This window comes from Acanthisitta chloris, unplaced genomic scaffold (assembly GCF_000695815.1).
Source record: "Acanthisitta chloris isolate BGI_N310 unplaced genomic scaffold, ASM69581v1 scaffold17318, whole genome shotgun sequence".
Taxonomy (NCBI): Eukaryota; Metazoa; Chordata; class Aves; order Passeriformes; family Acanthisittidae; genus Acanthisitta; species Acanthisitta chloris.
This window is the reverse complement of record NW_008686635.1, coordinates 7,970-17,479: the sequence shown is the minus strand read 5'-3', so window position 1 is coordinate 17,479 and position 9,510 is coordinate 7,970.

Below are 9,510 nucleotides of genomic sequence, written 5' to 3'. Positions count from 1 at the left end.
TTGTTTTTCACAGATCCTTATAGTTCTCTTGGCTTAGCATGTTCTCTGCCCATTGGCTTATTCTATACATTAGGTGTGCACCAATTGGTTAACCTAAGGCACAACAACTTGTTACGTGCCTTCTACCTCAGCAACATCCCAGCAACTTCCTAACTCCTGACTGGTGAGCCAGCACGCAGGGGCTTTCTGTTCAAGGTCCCATCTCCACACCTACTCCTCCTAAGGCCCTCGGGCAACAAGTCCTAACACATCCCCTGACTAGCCCTGACATGCTGGAGCCTTGCTGAAAGCAGCCAGGCCACTCCCCACAGAAAACTAGGTCAGAGCCTTCATGAACACACAAGAAACTCCTCTGCAGAATCAGTGTTTTGATAATAATCTACACACAGAACACATGTCTCAAATAGTTCAATAAAATACCCTGAAAATGTGAAAACAGGAGTTAGTTGTCACCTTTATCCAACCAAATTTATTTCCTGCTTACTGGAAGATCAAAAAGCATACAGCTAGCAGTCCAATTCTTGGAAAGAATCCTATTGTGTATCAAAGAACTACCTTCCAAAAAATAAACATATGTCCATCCATATCAAGTCTGAATGCAAGATTCCTACATAGATCTGTTATTTATGTGGTCATTGCTCCAGTTGTCTCCTAGAACAAATACTCTGTTTAAATGAGCACATTTAGATACCAGGAGCAGCCTTACCAGGGCAACATGGAGCCCCCTCAGGCCTGCAAACCTTCCAAAGAACCTCAGAAAGTTCTGCTAGAAAGTCTCCTTTAAGTAACACATTTAGGTAGGTAATTTACCACTGCAATTGGTTTAAATGACACTAGTATGCACATGCTGTAATGCAACACAGAACTGCTGAAATGGCAGATACTCCTTTAAAGTCTCTCGTTACTACATTGGCTGTGATGCCAAAGGTAACATAACAATTTGTATGATTTTCAATGGGATCAGGCTATTTTGCATTTTTATCTAGCCATCATCTCAAATACAGACAAAAACTGTATCAGTTTCCAAAATCACAGACAGCTCCTGAAAATTTTTCAGCTGCCCTGACTCATTTCAGTTTTATTTAAATTTTGTCTCTCCTTATTCCAGGCCTGAAAAATTGTCAGTCATAACCTGCTAGAATAAACATAAAAATTGCCTTCAAAAAAATAACTCTAAAAAAGCTCAAATTTCAAGGATCATCTTTGATCAGCTTACCTGCTGGTTCTATGCCTTCATCCTGTGTCTCCTCCAAACGAGGCAGTGAATCTATGCAGACAGTCTGTGCATCTGTAAAAGTTCTGAGAGAAAATATAACTATTTAAAAGTTATCCAGGAGTGCTAGTAGGATCCACTACAATCAACATACAACATATAAAAGGGTAAACAAAAACACAGCTGGCAAGCACTTTGAAATACAAACAGGTGGAAATAAAAGCTCAGAGGAACAAAGAATATTTTGACTCTGTTGCAAACTCCACTACAACCCAGTTAAACAGGGAAATGCCTTCACTCTAAAGATGACATTCTTTATTTCATATATCTGGTTTCAACATCATGGAATGTACCAGATGAAGATGCTAACTTTGAATCTCGATAGAGAGGCCATGAACCATGTAAGTATGAAGAATGAGTTATCAATTTTAGCACATGGATTAAATTAACCTTTCTTTGCTTAAACTAACCAAAAGTTAAAGCACAAATACAAACTCGAACCCAAAAAGTCTGTGACAGACTACAAAAAAATTACACAAGCAAAATACCTAAATAATGAAGCATTTAGACTGCATACAGCAGTGCACTGCAGATTATTCATTAATGGCAGCACAAAGATTTTTAATTTATCTCATTTCATTTCATACAGAAGTGGTGGGAATCAGCAGCCTTCAGAGGCCAGGAACAACTTAGGATTTCCTTCAGACCCTCTCCATAGGTACAACAGAAGAGTCCTGAGTGAAGCTCAGAAAGTCCTTCCCTTCCACAGTGTAATAAATTAACTCAAAATGTAGACAAATAGTCAAAATTATACCCTTCCAGCTTTCAAATAACTCCAAAAGAAGTTTTTTACACAGCAGCGTCAGGTAGCAAACAGCAGTACCAAATACTACGTCAGATGCTATTTCCTATCTCATATTAACCAGTACACTTGTAAAGTACTTATACATGGGACACTCCAAGAATTTATTACTGTTATTCACATTGAAATCATACTTTAAAAGAGCCTTAACCAAGTTGGATCCCTTTCAGAAGAATTCAGCAGACTTTGTAACTCTTCACCTATTAGAAGTGACAATCAGAGTCCATTTCTACCCTTGCTCCCACGCCGCAGATTCCCATGTCTCAGAGCAGAGGCACAGGTCACAAAAGCAGCTTATAAAACACTTAATAGTTCTTGAATTTTTGCCTATTTTAAATAAAAACTACATTATCTCCTGAATAATAAAGCTTGTAAAATAATAAACAATTAAAAAAACTCAAATAAAACAAAGTCTAAAGATAATGGAACATTAGTTCGGATGAAAACAAATAGCACGAAAGCCTTCAGAAGAAAACAGCTCTGATTAGCAATGTATCAGAAGAGCCTCCTTTGAGGCTACTCAAAACTTTAGTAAACATCATGACTTTTCCCAGATTCATATCTCTTTAGTTTGCTTTATTCTCATTTGTTACAGGATACTGATTCAGTTTATATTATGTTCTCATCATAGAAAAATAACCAACCAACAAGTCTGAACTTCTGGATTTCCTCTGGCAAAGCTTCAACATGTGAAAGTCGTATGACGAGCTCTATGCATCCAGTATCTTCAGGAGTGTTAAAGTTGGTAATGTTGTATGCGGTGTAGTTGTTATCTGCCTCTGTGGATTAAGCAGCCCATTTGAGATTTGGGTATTTTTTGCCCTGAAAGTACAATTATGACATTTTCACTTCTAACAACGATTTCTGTGTGTATCCAGAACCACTCCTTCTGAGCAAAAGAATGTGGTTTTGATGTCTTTATTTTTACCTTCTGTTAGGAGCTATTCCTTTAAAAATTTAATAAAGATCCAAGAACGGTTAGGTTATCTGGAATTGTTCGAGGACCGAACTGAGCAGAATTCAGTGCGACTGCCTAATCAAGAGCTTACTGAGAATACTGCAGCAAGGAGGAAACATACTGCACAACTACGGTTTGGTGGTGAGATGCCTCAGCAAAACCAAAATACTTTGGAAATCTGGACTTTGGCTTCTAAATTTTTTATAAAGGCTGAAGGTCTGCATAAATTATTCAGTGTTATTAGTGCAGGGCCAGCATTTTGCAAAATCCAAATACCAGTTTAAAAGTGGATTTTCTACATCTGATTTTTGCATTGAAAGTTTACATTTCCAAAGTTAATACACAAAAACCACACACATGCAGGATTTAACAGCAGAGGTCATTTGAACAAGTCAGTTAGAACAAACTGAGTTCATGCTTCAAAACGTTGGCCAGCTAGAACTAAACGAAGCGTACTTCTGTATAACTCCATTAGCAGGAGTGGATTTTGGATGATAGTGTTGCCCGAGGTAAGCTGGGATTTAACATCAAGGTACCATTCTAGCCAATATCACCTCATCTATCGCCTAAATTCAATGCACGCACACACACGCTTCACCGGAGATGGAGCCACAGAATGCTCAGGCTGACTGACTTACCCAGAGGTGTGGGGCAAAGTCTAACGGCGCACAACCCAGCTGCAGCTACCACTGCCCTGTGCCAGGTAGATGGTATTTCATACTGAAGCACATCAGGTCAATCTAGAAAGCAAGAATCTGAACATTCTCTATACTGGACTGACAAAGGGAAAGCTTCCTGTCATTCTGCGTTTCCATGATTGTAACAGCTCTATAGTGAGATTGATCTTCGCAAACCAGTGCAAGGAAGGTGTGTGCAAGTTAGAGTGACGACTGATGTAACTGACAGCCCTTCCTGCTAGGGATGAGTCGCCAGAAGCAAAGCATCCAATCTGGATTTGCCAGCATAGCAATCGCTGTTTTGAACGAAGTGTATTCAATAGCAAATAATGAGTACAGCATAATTTCTTATTGTAACTTACAGAAACCAAATGCCACAGCTAAACCTCTCCACTTTTAGCAGTACAAAATGGCAGCGCTCTATTGCTACAGTTACACACTAGCAAAACTGTCTGTTCTGTTACTATACCGATGCTGAGTGATTAATGGTGCTGCTTACTGTGATGCTAATTTCCACAATTTTTTTTGTTTGTTTCAAGAGACTTTGGAATTAGCCTTTTCCTTCCACAGGCTCTATATTTCCTTTTCTGGTAATCAGAATTTCTGCTTACATCTCATACTCTAAGTGAAATACAGTCAGATATTTGCTGTGCTTTCCTCATAGTAAAATCTTGTGAAAATACTAACAGTAAAACTGAAGAGAATCTATGAAGTCAGTCTTTAATATGACAATTATTTCTATGGAGAAAATGTTTTACAGAAATTCTCACTTGAATAAGCCTTATGGGATACACGGGTTGTCCTGTACAATTAGATTTGAATATTTTCTCTCAAATTTAAAAACTAGGATATTTATGTTCTAGGGTACAATACATTTTGGCCTTAATTCTGCAGAATGATTTCTAACATCACAAATTGCACCCAGAGAATACGAACACTTTCACAGCAGTCAGAGTATAATGAAATTTAAGGAGAGGCTATTAATTAAACAATTACGTATAGTAGCAAATAAAAAGGTATCTCATAACCTTTTTGTATTCCTATTCCTTATCACTGTTGTTCAATTCCTGTAACCTTGTCAATGTTAAATTTTTACCAGTTGGTTCTCTACAGGGGCTATTAAAATTTAGAAAAATAAACCAGCTTTCTATAAACTTGCAAAAATAAGCAGTTCGTCAAATATGCAAACTGCTAATTCATTATTCAGGACAAGCTATTCCTCTAGACTTCAGGACTATGATATTTACTCATAATCCTTTACACATGTATTGCAAGTCAAAGTGCTTTTAAGTCTGGAAATGCTATTGACAACTGTTTAAAAAGAAGACTTAAACATTTTTTGCAATTAAACCAGTCAGTAGTTCAGACTTCACATTCACCCAAAAGACATATTCTTGGCTTCCATACCGATGTTGTCCCAATTCACAAAGCAGATACCATCTCCTCCTCCCTTTCTTGCTATTTTTATTGCAGGGGTTCTCCTATTACACAGCTTCTACACTCCCACCTTGTTCCTGGATAATGCTGTACTGTATCTGTGAGCTCATCATATCGTGAAAATATTTTTATCAATTATTTCTATTCTGGTTTAATGTATGAGAAGTATTCACTGTTGAAGTTACTGCATTCATCATATGCATTACCAGATAAACTGAGGCTTATGCAGTGCCTAATTTTATAAAACCAGTATGTTCGAGGTGCAAAGCTCTGGCTATGATGAACAATGTTACTGTAGTTCAGGTCCACTTCCAAGGCTTTTATTATAAAACTACTGCACGATTTTGTCCCTTCAAAATAAATTTTCCTGGAGATTGTCTGCAACAACGAACACAGCCAGTAACGAGGGAATGCTCAGTTACAGTGCTGCTGAGTGCATATAATTTCTCTGTCACTTAAATGCTTTTCCCAAAAAGCCATCCCTTTTAGCTTCTCCTGGGAGTGCTCCCATAGCACTATTTCCAAACTCAGTGGCTCTTAGGAAGGCTCACTTGCGTTTTGCCCACACTGTGATGATCCTAAGCAGTGCAACTCCTTCCTGCGCTTCAGTGCTCCTCAGAGCATATAAATGAGAAGCTCACCTACCACCAGGCTACATTCAAGTGGTAGTAGGCATGTTACTTCATATTTCTTACAACACAGTCTCCACCTTATAACTGAAACTCCTTTCTCTGCTTGCCTTGCCCAAAGAAATATTTTGCAAAATGCAAGTGTTTATCTTAGGGAGCAATGTGTGCAGATCCCCATTTGCACAAATACTTTCTTCTCAAACATTTTTGTTGAAGTGGCTTTCCTAACTATTAAAAACTAATTTTATTTAATACACAGAAAATAGGCTGAAGTGGAAAATATGCATGTTTTTCAAGACAGAACTTTTTCATAAATTTTGTTTTCATCTTTCACTGCTTGCTTCTCCTGAGGATGACTTGGTGAATTCCTTATCTAAACTCCTGCAGCTTGGTTGTTTGATTATTTAAATAATCCATAATAAAGTGGATGATAAAACATCCTTCTTCCAATCAGTGTCCATCTTTTGCTGTTTCATTCCTGGTGACAAATATTTAGCTCAGTTCCAACAGTGAGAAATCCGCACCCCCACACAAGCTTTTGTTGCATGTTCTCCAGGATGACCCAGTTACATATATTTCACCAGCCTTTATCTACACTAGAGCTGCTTTGGGGAGTATGTTTTGGGTCTACACCTGCACATTCTTAAGAACTTTCCATTGGGTGTTACACATTTTCAACAGCTCCTTGGGGCATTTGAATTAAGAATGAATCATTAAATATTCATCTAACAATTCTTCTGGCAGAAAAAAAGCAATGGTTTACATTAACTATGGGTACCTCTGGAAACTGTAATGATTCCGGCACTTTGCCTAGGAACTTCAGAAGCTAACTATCTTCATCTGGATCCCATTCATGAGTAATCTTTTCCTCATTCCCCATGCACCCTGCAAGAGCCAAATGCAGTATTTTAAGAGAGCTCTGGGGACAGGCTGTGGGAGTGAGTTCAAGACAATAAATTTAGAATCACACATCTGTCCTAGAGTTCTAGACAAAGACACTAAGTCACTCCGACTTAAACCAACATAGCGCCAAAGCTTTGATTAGCTCAGCAGCTAAATAGAAATCTGTGACTGGCACACAAATAGCCAAGTGGCAAACACTGCACCTCCAGACTCTGAGGAGTTATCAGTTGGTACCTAAGACATACTGAAGATATTTTCTCATTTTTACGGCGTAAGGGAAAAAACCCACATTAATGACATACAACATTAGTTCTTTAAACCCCCATTTTCTATTACACACAAATTCTTCCTATAATAAGGAATAGAGAGTCACAGGAAGTCCTCGTGGTCCTTTGCAGGACATTGCTGTCTATTGTGACTAACTATCTTATTTACTAATTGCTCCTCTATTCAAATGAGGGCAATATTAAAATATATTACTTATTAATTCTATCTAAAATTTCCCTTCGGCCTCATAGAACAGGTTAGATTTAGCTGTTAATAGGTTTGCATGCCCTCATGAGAGTTAAAAAGGGGGCCAGGGATCAGCCAGGGTATGTTCCTACTCTTGCAAAAAGGGTCAGCTGATTCGACAATCAGTTTGTTCTTCACAATTCACAGAAGCCAGTCTTTCTCAGATTACTCATATAACTTCTTCTCTCACAAAGGTATATTTAAGAGCAAAACAAATATTTATAAAGAACAAAGTACTAAACATAACAGCTGAGACCTATTTTACCATGTATCACAGTTGGCACACGCTTCCTAGTAAAACCTACCTCTTTACTTGCAAAAAATAGAACTAAAGCATTTTTTCCTCTTGCTAGGAGTAAATATCCTCAAAAATCAGGTCATTTATTTTGGTGAGCAGAGCAGTTTTACAGATATCTGATAACCATAAAGTTGAATGGGAAGAAATGAACAATGTAACCATTCTTTTTCATTCCTTCCCAAAAAAAGGCTCTATTCAGCCACTGGGACCTTACTACAACCATTCCCTGACCTTGGTCTGGCTCTGTTCTCCCCTGCACAGCAAAAACCCAGAAATCTTCTGGTAGCTGTCTCTATACGGCTATTTGCAGGGAGCACAGCAAAGTTAGGTCACACAGAACTCATTATTTCATCTCTTCATTTTTTAGGGCACACTGATTAAATTTCAGAATCATAAAAGGCCTTTTTTTTACTTCTTACCATTTTGCTATTTTCTTTGTCTACTCCTTTCTACCTGCAATCCTACTTCCAGCACACAAGAAAAGGAATATAAGTTTGCTACCTAACTTCAAACCACACCAGGTAAACAACACTTTTTAACAGAACAACACACTGACTTCTTCAAACAAATAACAGAAGTTTTATGCTGAGGGCTCAGAATGCATCAAAAGCATTTGGAGGTCTAGTGCCTGTGATAGTCTTTCACTAGAAATTCAGAAACAAACCAAATGCCAAACAACTGCTTAATACAAGAAATTTAAATTTCATGTTTGCAGTGTATGCAAACCACCATGTATTTTTAAATTCTCTTTTAGCTTTTTTTAATGAAGAAACTTTTTTTTTCTTTTTGCTTAAGCATGTCACCAATAGAAGCATGCATGGACTAAAATAGAGGCCTTATTACTAATTTAGCAAAGCCCTACCTTTCACGAGCCAGTGTGTACATATACCTACACTGATTGCAAGTCAAATAGTGTTTTATGGTCTTTGGAGAGATGAAACAAAAAATTATAATTCTTGCATTAACCGCATTAGGACTCCAGAAGCAACAACACCACATTCAAAAGTTTTCAAATATTTCTTAAACTTCTTTCCGTTTCAAAAACCTTTTCAGATTGCTCCTAATGATTCTTATCCGGGATTACAAAGCCCAGAACAGAAGAAACCATTATGACAGAAATTATCCCAACAATCCTTTAGTTGAAAATGTCAAGCAAATCTTCCAAGAGACGTAACACGCAAGTTGTTCCCTAAACAAATGTGAAATCAGATTTAACTTAACAGAAGAGTAAGCACCACACAATAGTTCAGACTCTGGGAATGGATAACGAGTACTTAGCAATACTGACAAACAATCAGAAGGTAAAATATTTCCCATGAGATGTATCGTACTATTCTTAAAATAAGTATTTCCAAAAACTCTAGAGATGAGGAGCTTTCTCTAACGGCAGACACCATTTCAGCAACAGAGCAACAGGAAAAAAAAAGAATGTTTTCCTTATGTGCTGCTTAGGACAGAAAGAAGACAGCAGCCACTAGGATTATCTTACATGTAAAAGGTAATGAAAACATTAAAACAAACTCCTCTAAAACTCACTTCCCCACTCCCATCTCTAAGTGATAGGTTACCTGGTTAAATTCTGTTGCCTTTGATGGAAAGAAGATGCTCTTTCACAAGGATCAATTATCATCTAAGGATTACTCCCCCAAATCCAGAAGGGAAGAGGGACCTAACTGTGGCTAGGGTATTTTTTTAAAGTCCATTCCAAGTAGACTATATGCATTTTAAGACATGCAGAGCAACCACTACTGAACTTCTAGAGTCTTTAGTGCTGCTCTTACCATGACACAGGAAGAGATGGCACAGGAGCACTCACTGTTGGTTTTTTTCTTCTTGACTATCTGAACTTTGCTATTTTCTGTTGTTTGAGAATGCCTGTAATCTCACCACATGGTAGAAAAGCCATTGATCATTGAATAGTCAGAAGCTTAAGAGCCTATAAGTTGACCAGTACCTTCAGCTAGCCTTCCGTATTTTTGCTAGGCTGTGGGCAGCTGAGCCCCGGGAACTCAACGTGCCT